The sequence below is a fragment of the Salmo salar genome, chromosome 26 (assembly GCF_965601325.2).
Source record: "Salmo salar chromosome 26, fSalSal1, whole genome shotgun sequence".
NCBI classification, from domain to species: domain Eukaryota; kingdom Metazoa; phylum Chordata; class Actinopteri; order Salmoniformes; family Salmonidae; genus Salmo; species Salmo salar.
The window spans coordinates 36,739,930-36,747,852 of record NC_138316.1 but is presented as its reverse complement, the minus strand read 5'-3'; the positions used below and the strand labels follow the sequence as shown (position 1 = coordinate 36,747,852).

Sequence of the window (7,923 nt, the reverse complement as noted above, 5' to 3'; positions counted from 1 at the left end):
TGCCACCATTTTCTTTGACCAACTGGTGGATTTGTCCATCCGGTTAGATAACCTGCTGGTCACCCGCGGACGTCCAGAGGGGGCTCTGTCGGTTCCATCTTCCAGCACCCCCACTCCGGTGCCCATCGAGTTAGGAGGGAATGCTCATAGGGAGACTGGAGGAGGAGCATTCACGTGCACCATCTGTGGCCGCAGAGGACACACTGCCGGTCGGTGCCGTGTTGGTTCCTCTGGGAGTCGAGGCAACAGGCAGGACACTCTGGCATCACCCCAGGTGAGTTTGCACCACACTCATCCAGAGTCCTCTGTTGATCAACTGTTTGTGCCTGTTTGTTTCCCTGAGTTTTTCCCACATTCCCAGCATAAGACACTCGTCGATTCAGGCGCAGCTGGGAATTTTATCGACAGAGCATTTGCAATTAGGTTAGGGATCCCCATTATTCCTATAGTTAAACCCTTCCCGGTACATGCTCTAGATAGTCGACCATTAGGGTCCGGGCTAAATCAGGGAAGCCACCATCTCCTTGGCCATGGTTACGCAGGGGGATCATGAGGAGAGAATCAGCCTCTTCCTCATTGAATCTCCTGGGTTTCCTGTGGTACTAGGCCTTCCCTGGTTGGCTCTGCATAACCTCACTATTTCCTGGCAACAGAGGGCTCTCACGGGGTGGTCGCGAGAGTGCTCAGAGAGGTGTGTAGGGGTTGCCGTTGGTGCTATCACGGTGTAAAGTCCAGACCAGGTCTCCACCACGCACATCCCCCCAGAATATGCCGATTTGGCTATCGGGGCAACTCAATTACCACCTCATCGACGGGGGAACTGTGCGATAAATCTCCTGGCAGACGCTGCACTTCCCAGGAGTCACGTGTATCCCCTGTCGCAAGCGGAGATGGTGGCTATGGATACAAATGTCTCTGAATCCCTGGGTCAGGGGTACATTCGGCCCTCTACTTCACCCGCCTCCTCGAGTTTCTTTTTTGTGAAGAAGAAGGATGGAGGTTTACGCCCGTGCATTGACTATAGAGGTCTCAATCAAATCACGGTGAGGTACAGTTATCCACTACCTCTTATCGCCACGGTGATTGAGTCAATGCATAGGGCTCGCTTCTTCATGAAACTGGATCTCAGGAGTGTGTATAACCTGGTGCGTATCCGGGAGGGAGACGATTGGAAGACAGCGTTTAGTACCACCACAGGGCATTATGAGTACCTCGTCATGCCGTACAGGTTGATGAATGCTCCATCAGTTTTCCAATCCTTTGTAGACAAGATTTTCAGGGACCTGCACGGGCAGGGTGTAGTGGTGTATATCGATGACATTCTGATATACTCCGCTACACGCGCCGAGCATGTGTCCTTGGTGCGCCATGGTACTTGGATGACTGTTGAAGCATGACCTGTATGTTAAGGCTGAGAAATGCCTGTTCTTTCAGCAGGCCGTTTCCTTCCTAGGGTATCGCATTTCCACATCAGGGGTGGAGATGGACACTGACCGCATTGCAGCTGTGCGTAATTGGCTGACTCCCACCACGGTAGAGGAGGTGCAGCTATTTTTAGGGTTTTCCAATTACTACCGGAGATTTATCCGGGGTTTTGGCCAGGTTGCTGCGCCCATTACCTCACTGCTGAAGGGGGGTCCTGTACGGTTGCAGTGGTCGGCTGAGGCGGACAGGGCTTTTGGGCAGTTAAGAGCTCTGTTTACTTCAGCTCCCGTGCTGGCCCATCCGGATCCCTCTTTGGCATTCATAGTGGAGGTGGACGCGTCCAAGGCTGGGATAGGAGCCGTGCTCTCACAGCGCTCGGGTACGCCACCGAAACTCCGCCCCTGTGCTTTCTTCTCGAAGAAGCTCAGCTCAGCGTAACTATGATGTGGGGGACCGGGAGTTGTTGGCTGTGGTTAAAGCATTGAAGGCGTGGACACATTGGTTTGAGGGGGCTAAACACCCTTTCCTCATCTGGACTGACCACCGCAACCTGGAGTACATCCAGGCAGCGAGGCGACTGAATCCTTGTCAGACAAGGTGGGCCATGTTCTTTACCCATTTTGTGTTTACTCTATCCTACAGACCGGGTTCCCAGAATAAGAAGGCAGACGCACTGTCCCGGCTGTATGACACAGAGGAGCAGCCCATGGAGCAGACTCCCATACTGCCGGCCTTCTACCTGGTAGCGCCGGTCGTGCGGGAGCTGGATGTGGACATTGAGGAGGCGTTGCGTACAGAGCCCGCTCCCCTCCAGTGTTCCGTTGGGCGTATGAACAGTGAGGGAAAAAAGTATTTGATCCCCTGCTGATTCTGTACGTTTGCCCACTGACAAAGAAATTATCAGTCTATAATTTTAATGGTAAGTTTATTTGAACAATGAGGGACAGAATAACAACAAAGAAATCCAGAAAAACGCATGTCAAAAATGTTATAAAATGATTAGCATTTTAATGAGGGAAGTAAGTATTTGACCCCTCTGCAAAACATGACTTAGTACTTGGTGGCAAAACCCTTGTTGGCAATCACAGAGGTCAGACATTTCTTGTAGTTGGCCACCAGGTTTGCACACATCTCAGGATGGATTTTGTCCCACTCCTCTTAGCAGATCTTCTCCAAGTCATTAAGGTTTCAAGGCTGAGGTTTGGCAACTCGAACCTTCAGCTCCCTCCACAGATTTTCTATGGGATTAAGGTCTGGAGACTGGCTAGGCCACTCCAGGACCTCAATGTGCTTCTTCTTGAGCCACTCCTTTGTTGCCTTGGCCATGTGTTTTGGGTCATTGTCATGCTGGAATACCCATCCACGACCCATTTTCAATGCCCTGGTAGAGGGAAGGAGGTTCTCACCCAAGATTTGACGGTACATGGCCCCGTCCATCGTCCCTTTGATGCGGTGAAGTTGTCCTGTCCCCTTGGCAGAAAAACACCCCCAAAGCATAATGTTTCCACCTCCATGTTTGACGGTGGGGATGGTGTTCTTGGGGTCATAGGCAGCATTCCTCCTCCTCCAAACACGGCGAGTTGAGTTGATGCCAAAGAGCTCCATTTTGGTCTCATCTGACCACAACACTTTCACCCAGTTGTCCTCTGAATCAGTCAGATGTTCATTGGCAAACTTCAGACGGGCATGTATATGTGCTTTCTTGAGCAGGGGGACCTTGCGGGCGCTGCAGGATTTCAGTCCTTCACGGCATAGTGTGTTACCAATTGTTTTCTTGGTGACTATGGTCCCAGCTGCTTTGAGGTCATTGACTAGATCCTCCCGTGTAGTTCTGGGCTGATTTCTCACCGTTCTCATGATCATTGCAACTCCACGAGGTGAGATTTTGCATGGAGCCCCAGGCCAAGGGAGATTGACAGTTATTTTGTGTTTCTTCCATTTGCGAATAATCGCACCAACTGTTTTCACCTTCTCACCAAGCTGCTTGGCGATGGTCTTGTAGCCCATTCCAGCCTTGTGTAGGTCTACAATCTTGTCACTGACATCCTTGGAGAGCTCTTTGGTCTTGGCCATAGTGGAGAGTTTGGAATCTGATTGATTGATTGCTTCTGTGGACAGGTATCTTTTATACAGGTAACAAGCTGAGATTAGGAGCACTCCATTTAAGAGTGTGCTCCTAATCTCAGCTCGTTACCTGTATAAAAGACACCTGGGAGCCAGAAATCTTTCAGATTTTCTTTCAAATACTTATTTCCCTCATTAAAATGCAAATCAATTTATAACATTTTTGACATGCGTTTTCTGGATTTTTTTGTTGTTATTCTGTCTCTCACTGTTCAAATAAACCTACCATTAAAATTTAGACTGATCATTTCTTTGTCAGTGGGCAAACGTACAAAATCAGCAGTGGATCAAATACTTTTTCCCCTCACTGTATGTTCCGTCTGTTGTCCGTGACCAGTTGATCTATTGGGCCCACACGTCTCCCTCCTCTGGTCATCCGGGGATCGGTCGGACGGTGTGCTGTCTGACTGGGAAGTACTGGTGGCCCACCTTGGCTAAGGACGTGAGGGTTTATGTTTCCACCTGCTCGGTGTGCCCAGTGTAAGGCTCCGAGACACCTGCCCAGAGGTAAGTTACATCCCTTACCCGTTCCACAACGACCTTGGTCACATCTGTCAGTGGATTTCTTAACAGATCTTCCTCTTTCACAGGGAAACACTACGATCCTGGTCGTTGTGGATCGTTTTTCAAAGTCCTGCCATCTCCTCCCTCTGTCCTGTCTTCCTACGGCCCTACAGACTGCGGAAGCCCTGTTTACTCACGTCTTCCGGTACTACGGGGTGCCAGAGGATATAGCGTTGGATCGGGGTCCCCAGTTCACGTCGAGAGTTTGGAAGGCGTTCATGGAACGTCTGGGAGTCTCGATCAGCCTTACCTCAGGTTTTCACCCTGAGAGTAACGGGCAGGTAGAGAGAGTTAACCAGGATGTGGGCAGGTTTCTGCGGTCCTATTGCCAGGACCGGCCGAGGGAGTGGGCGGCGTTCCTGCCCTGGGCCGAGATGGCACAGAACTCGCTTCGCCACTCCTCCACTAACCTCTCCCCCTTTTAGTGCATATTTGGGTACCAGCCGGTTCTGGCATCGTGGCATCAGGGTCAGACCGAGAAGCCTGCAGTTGACGACTGGTTTAGGAGCGCAGAGGAGACATGAGACGCCCGTGCCCATCTCCAGCGAGCCGCGCGTTGCCAGACAACCAGCGCGACCGTCACCGCAGTGAGACCCCGGTGTTCGCACCGGGTGACCGGGTCTGGCTCTCGATCCGTAACCTGCCCCTCCGCCTGCCCTGCAGGAAGCTGGGTCCACGGTTTGTGGGGCCATTTAAAGTCCTGAAGAGGGTGAACGAGGTATGTTATAGATTACAGCTTCCCTCTGATTATCGTATTAACCCCTTGTTCCATGTGTCTCTCCTCAGGACGGTGGTGGCTGGTCCGCTCCAGGAATCTGAGGTGCGGGAGGTCCCTCCGCCCCCTTTGGACATTGAGGGGGCCCCGGCATACATAATTCGTTCCATCGTGGATTCGAGCCGTCGGGTGGGGGGCCTTCAGTACCTCGTGGAGTGGGAGGGGTACGGGCCGGAGGAGAGGTGCTGGGTTCCGGTTGTAGATGTTCTGGATCCTGAACTGCTGCGTGAGTTTCACCGTCGCCGGCCGGATCGCCCTGCGCCTCATCCTCCGGGTCATCCCCGAGGCCGGTGTCGGCGCGCCGCTGGAGCTCCGCGTCAAGGTGGGGTACTGTCACGACTTCTGCCGAAGTCGGCTCCTCTCCTTGACCGGGCGACGTTCGGCGATCGATGTCACCAGCTTTCTAGCCATCGCCGCTCCATTTTTCATATGTCCATTTGTCTTGTCTTGTTCCATACACACCTGGTTTTCATTTCCCCAATCAATCTACATGTATTTAACCCTCTGTTTCCCATCATGTCTTTGTGTGTAATTGTTACATGTTATGTGGTGTTTGATTTATGCGCTTGACTTTTATTTATGTTCCGTGTTTTGAGCACGTTTGACTATTGTAGTGGTCTCGTTTTGGAACGGAAAATAAATGTGCGCCTGTTAACTGTACTCTGCTCTCCTGCACCTGACTTCGCCTCCAGTACATGCCATAACATTACGTTGCCAAAGCAAATAGAATAGACAATAAACAAAAGGGAAATTAACAAGGGAAACCTTAGTTAACATCACAAAAGTTTTAAAATAATATAGACATTTCAAATGCTATATTATTGGCTAAGTACAGTGTTGTAACAATGTGCAAGTAGTTGAAGTATGAAAGGGAAAATAAATAAAACAGATAAATATAGGTTGTATTTACAATGTTGTTTGTGCTCCAATGGTTCCCCTTTCTCATGACAATGAGCCACAGATCTTGCTGCTGTGACTGCACACTGTGGTATTTCGCCTAACAGATATGGGAGTTTATCAATGTTTGATTTGTTTTCAAATTTGTTGTGGGTCTGTTATCTGTGGGAAATATGTGTCTCTAATGTGATCATACATTTAGCAGGAAGTTAGGAAGTGTATCTCAGTTTCCACCTCACTTTGTGTGCAGTGGGCACATAGTCTGTCTACTGCGGCCTCTCTCAATAACAAGGCTATGCTCACTGAATCTGTACATAGTCAAGGATTTTTTAAATTTAGTCAGTCACAGTGGTCATGTATTCTGCCATTGTGTACTCCCTGTGTACACAGCACCCCCTACTCCTTTTCCTTCTCTCTCGCAAACCATCAGCTTTCAGCTCTCCCCTCTCCCCTCCTCTCTCCTCTCCCCCCTCTTCTCCCCTCCTCTCCTCCCCTCTCCCCTCTCCCCTCGTCTCCCCTCCTCTCCTTTCCCCTCCACAGTCAGATAGAATTCCCCCTCATAAAGACGTCCCTCTTCCTCTATTCCTATACAGGGAAAAAAACCCTACTCTCTGGTGAATGAATACACAAGGACTGCCTATAAACCCACTGGAGGACTGGGGATTTGGTGGAAGGGGAGAAGAGAAAGAAGAAAAAACGCTTGCTTCTTCCTGGCTCAGCAGAATTTACTGGCCGCAGTCAGGAGTGAGGGTGTGAGTGAGTGCTGTCAAAAACACACCGTTCAAAGGTTAACTAGGGTGCGTGTGTGTGTTTTTGTGTGTGTGCTTGCTAACCAGGGTTAGACCTTTGACATGAGTTGTATTTCCTTACCGTTATCCAAGTCTTCTATTCTGACGTTCCAGGTCAAATGAACTCTAGTCAGTTGGCAGCCCTTTATGACATCACCAATTGGAATGTTCCATTCTTGAGTGTTCTAAAATCAACTTAAATCAACCCCCCCTCAGCCCGCAATCCCAGAGGCACTCACTTCTCTCTCTCTATCAGCATTAGGTCATCCTCTCAGTCTAAAGACCACTACGCACTTCACGCAAACAGAGCGACGGAGCGACGTATATGGTCCACTCCAAAAATGTTGCCACACAAAATTGCGTAAAACTAAGTGTAAAAAACGACACTTCTGTCACTGCGTTTCTGTAGTTTGCGTGAAGGGCCCTTAAGCCCTAGGGGAGACAAACAGGCATGGATGAATAGCCTGACAGACAGACAGGATGTGGCCCAAATGGCACACTGTTCCTGATATAGTGCACTACATTTGACCAGAGCCCTATGGGAAACCCTTGGTCAAAAGTAGTGCACTACATAAGAAATAGGATGCCATTTGGGACGAAGACAAACTGTCAGGCAGACAGAGCAGTGTTGATGGGGATTATGATAGGTTAATTATATGCCTTACAGACAGGAAGAGCTCTGATGGACTCTGAGTGACGATGATGAGTCCACTGGCTGTAATAGGACCCTAATGACCAATGGGGCTGGGCCCTATGGCTAAGTGCACTCTGTAGGGAATAAGTTGCAATTTGGGATGTATCTGAAGTGTATTACAGCCTATACCAAGGGGTCTGGACCCCCCCGAGTGACGCAGAGGTCTAACGCACTGCATCTTAGTGCAAGAGGTGTCACTACAGTCCCTGTGTCACGTTCGTCGTAAAGATGGGACCAAGGCGCAGCGGGAATTTGTATGCTCATCTTCTTTTATTTAATGAGAAGAAAACGAAACAAAACACTTAATACAAAAAAACTACTACGAGAAACAGTCCTGTAAGGAACACAACTACACAAGGAACAACTACCCACAAAAACCCATGAAAAAACACCCCTACTAAATAGGACCTTCAATTAGAGGCAACGAGGAACAGCTGCCTCCAATTGAAGGTCAACCCAATAAACTACACATAGAAATAGAAGACCTAGAAAGAACATAGAAATATACTAACATAGAACATTAACCAAAAACCCCGAAACACATAAAACAAACACCCCCTGCCACGTCCTGACCAAACTACAATAACAAATAACCTCTTTACTGGTCAGGATGTGACAGTACCCCCCCTGGATGCACCTCAAGCAAAAAAACACAA

At 49.4% G+C, this 7,923-nt stretch overlaps 1 long non-coding RNA gene across 1 annotated transcript; it reads left to right on the top strand.

The window, feature by feature from the left end:
• The first annotated feature begins 3,837 nt into the window (after positions 1-3,837).
• On the top strand, positions 3,838-5,548 carry LOC145864308 (uncharacterized). The gene is made up of 2 exons (XR_014382885.1): positions 3,838-4,056; positions 4,140-5,548. It is a non-coding gene; the product is annotated as an uncharacterized LOC145864308 (long non-coding RNA).
• The last annotated feature ends 2,375 nt before the right edge of the window (positions 5,549-7,923 follow it).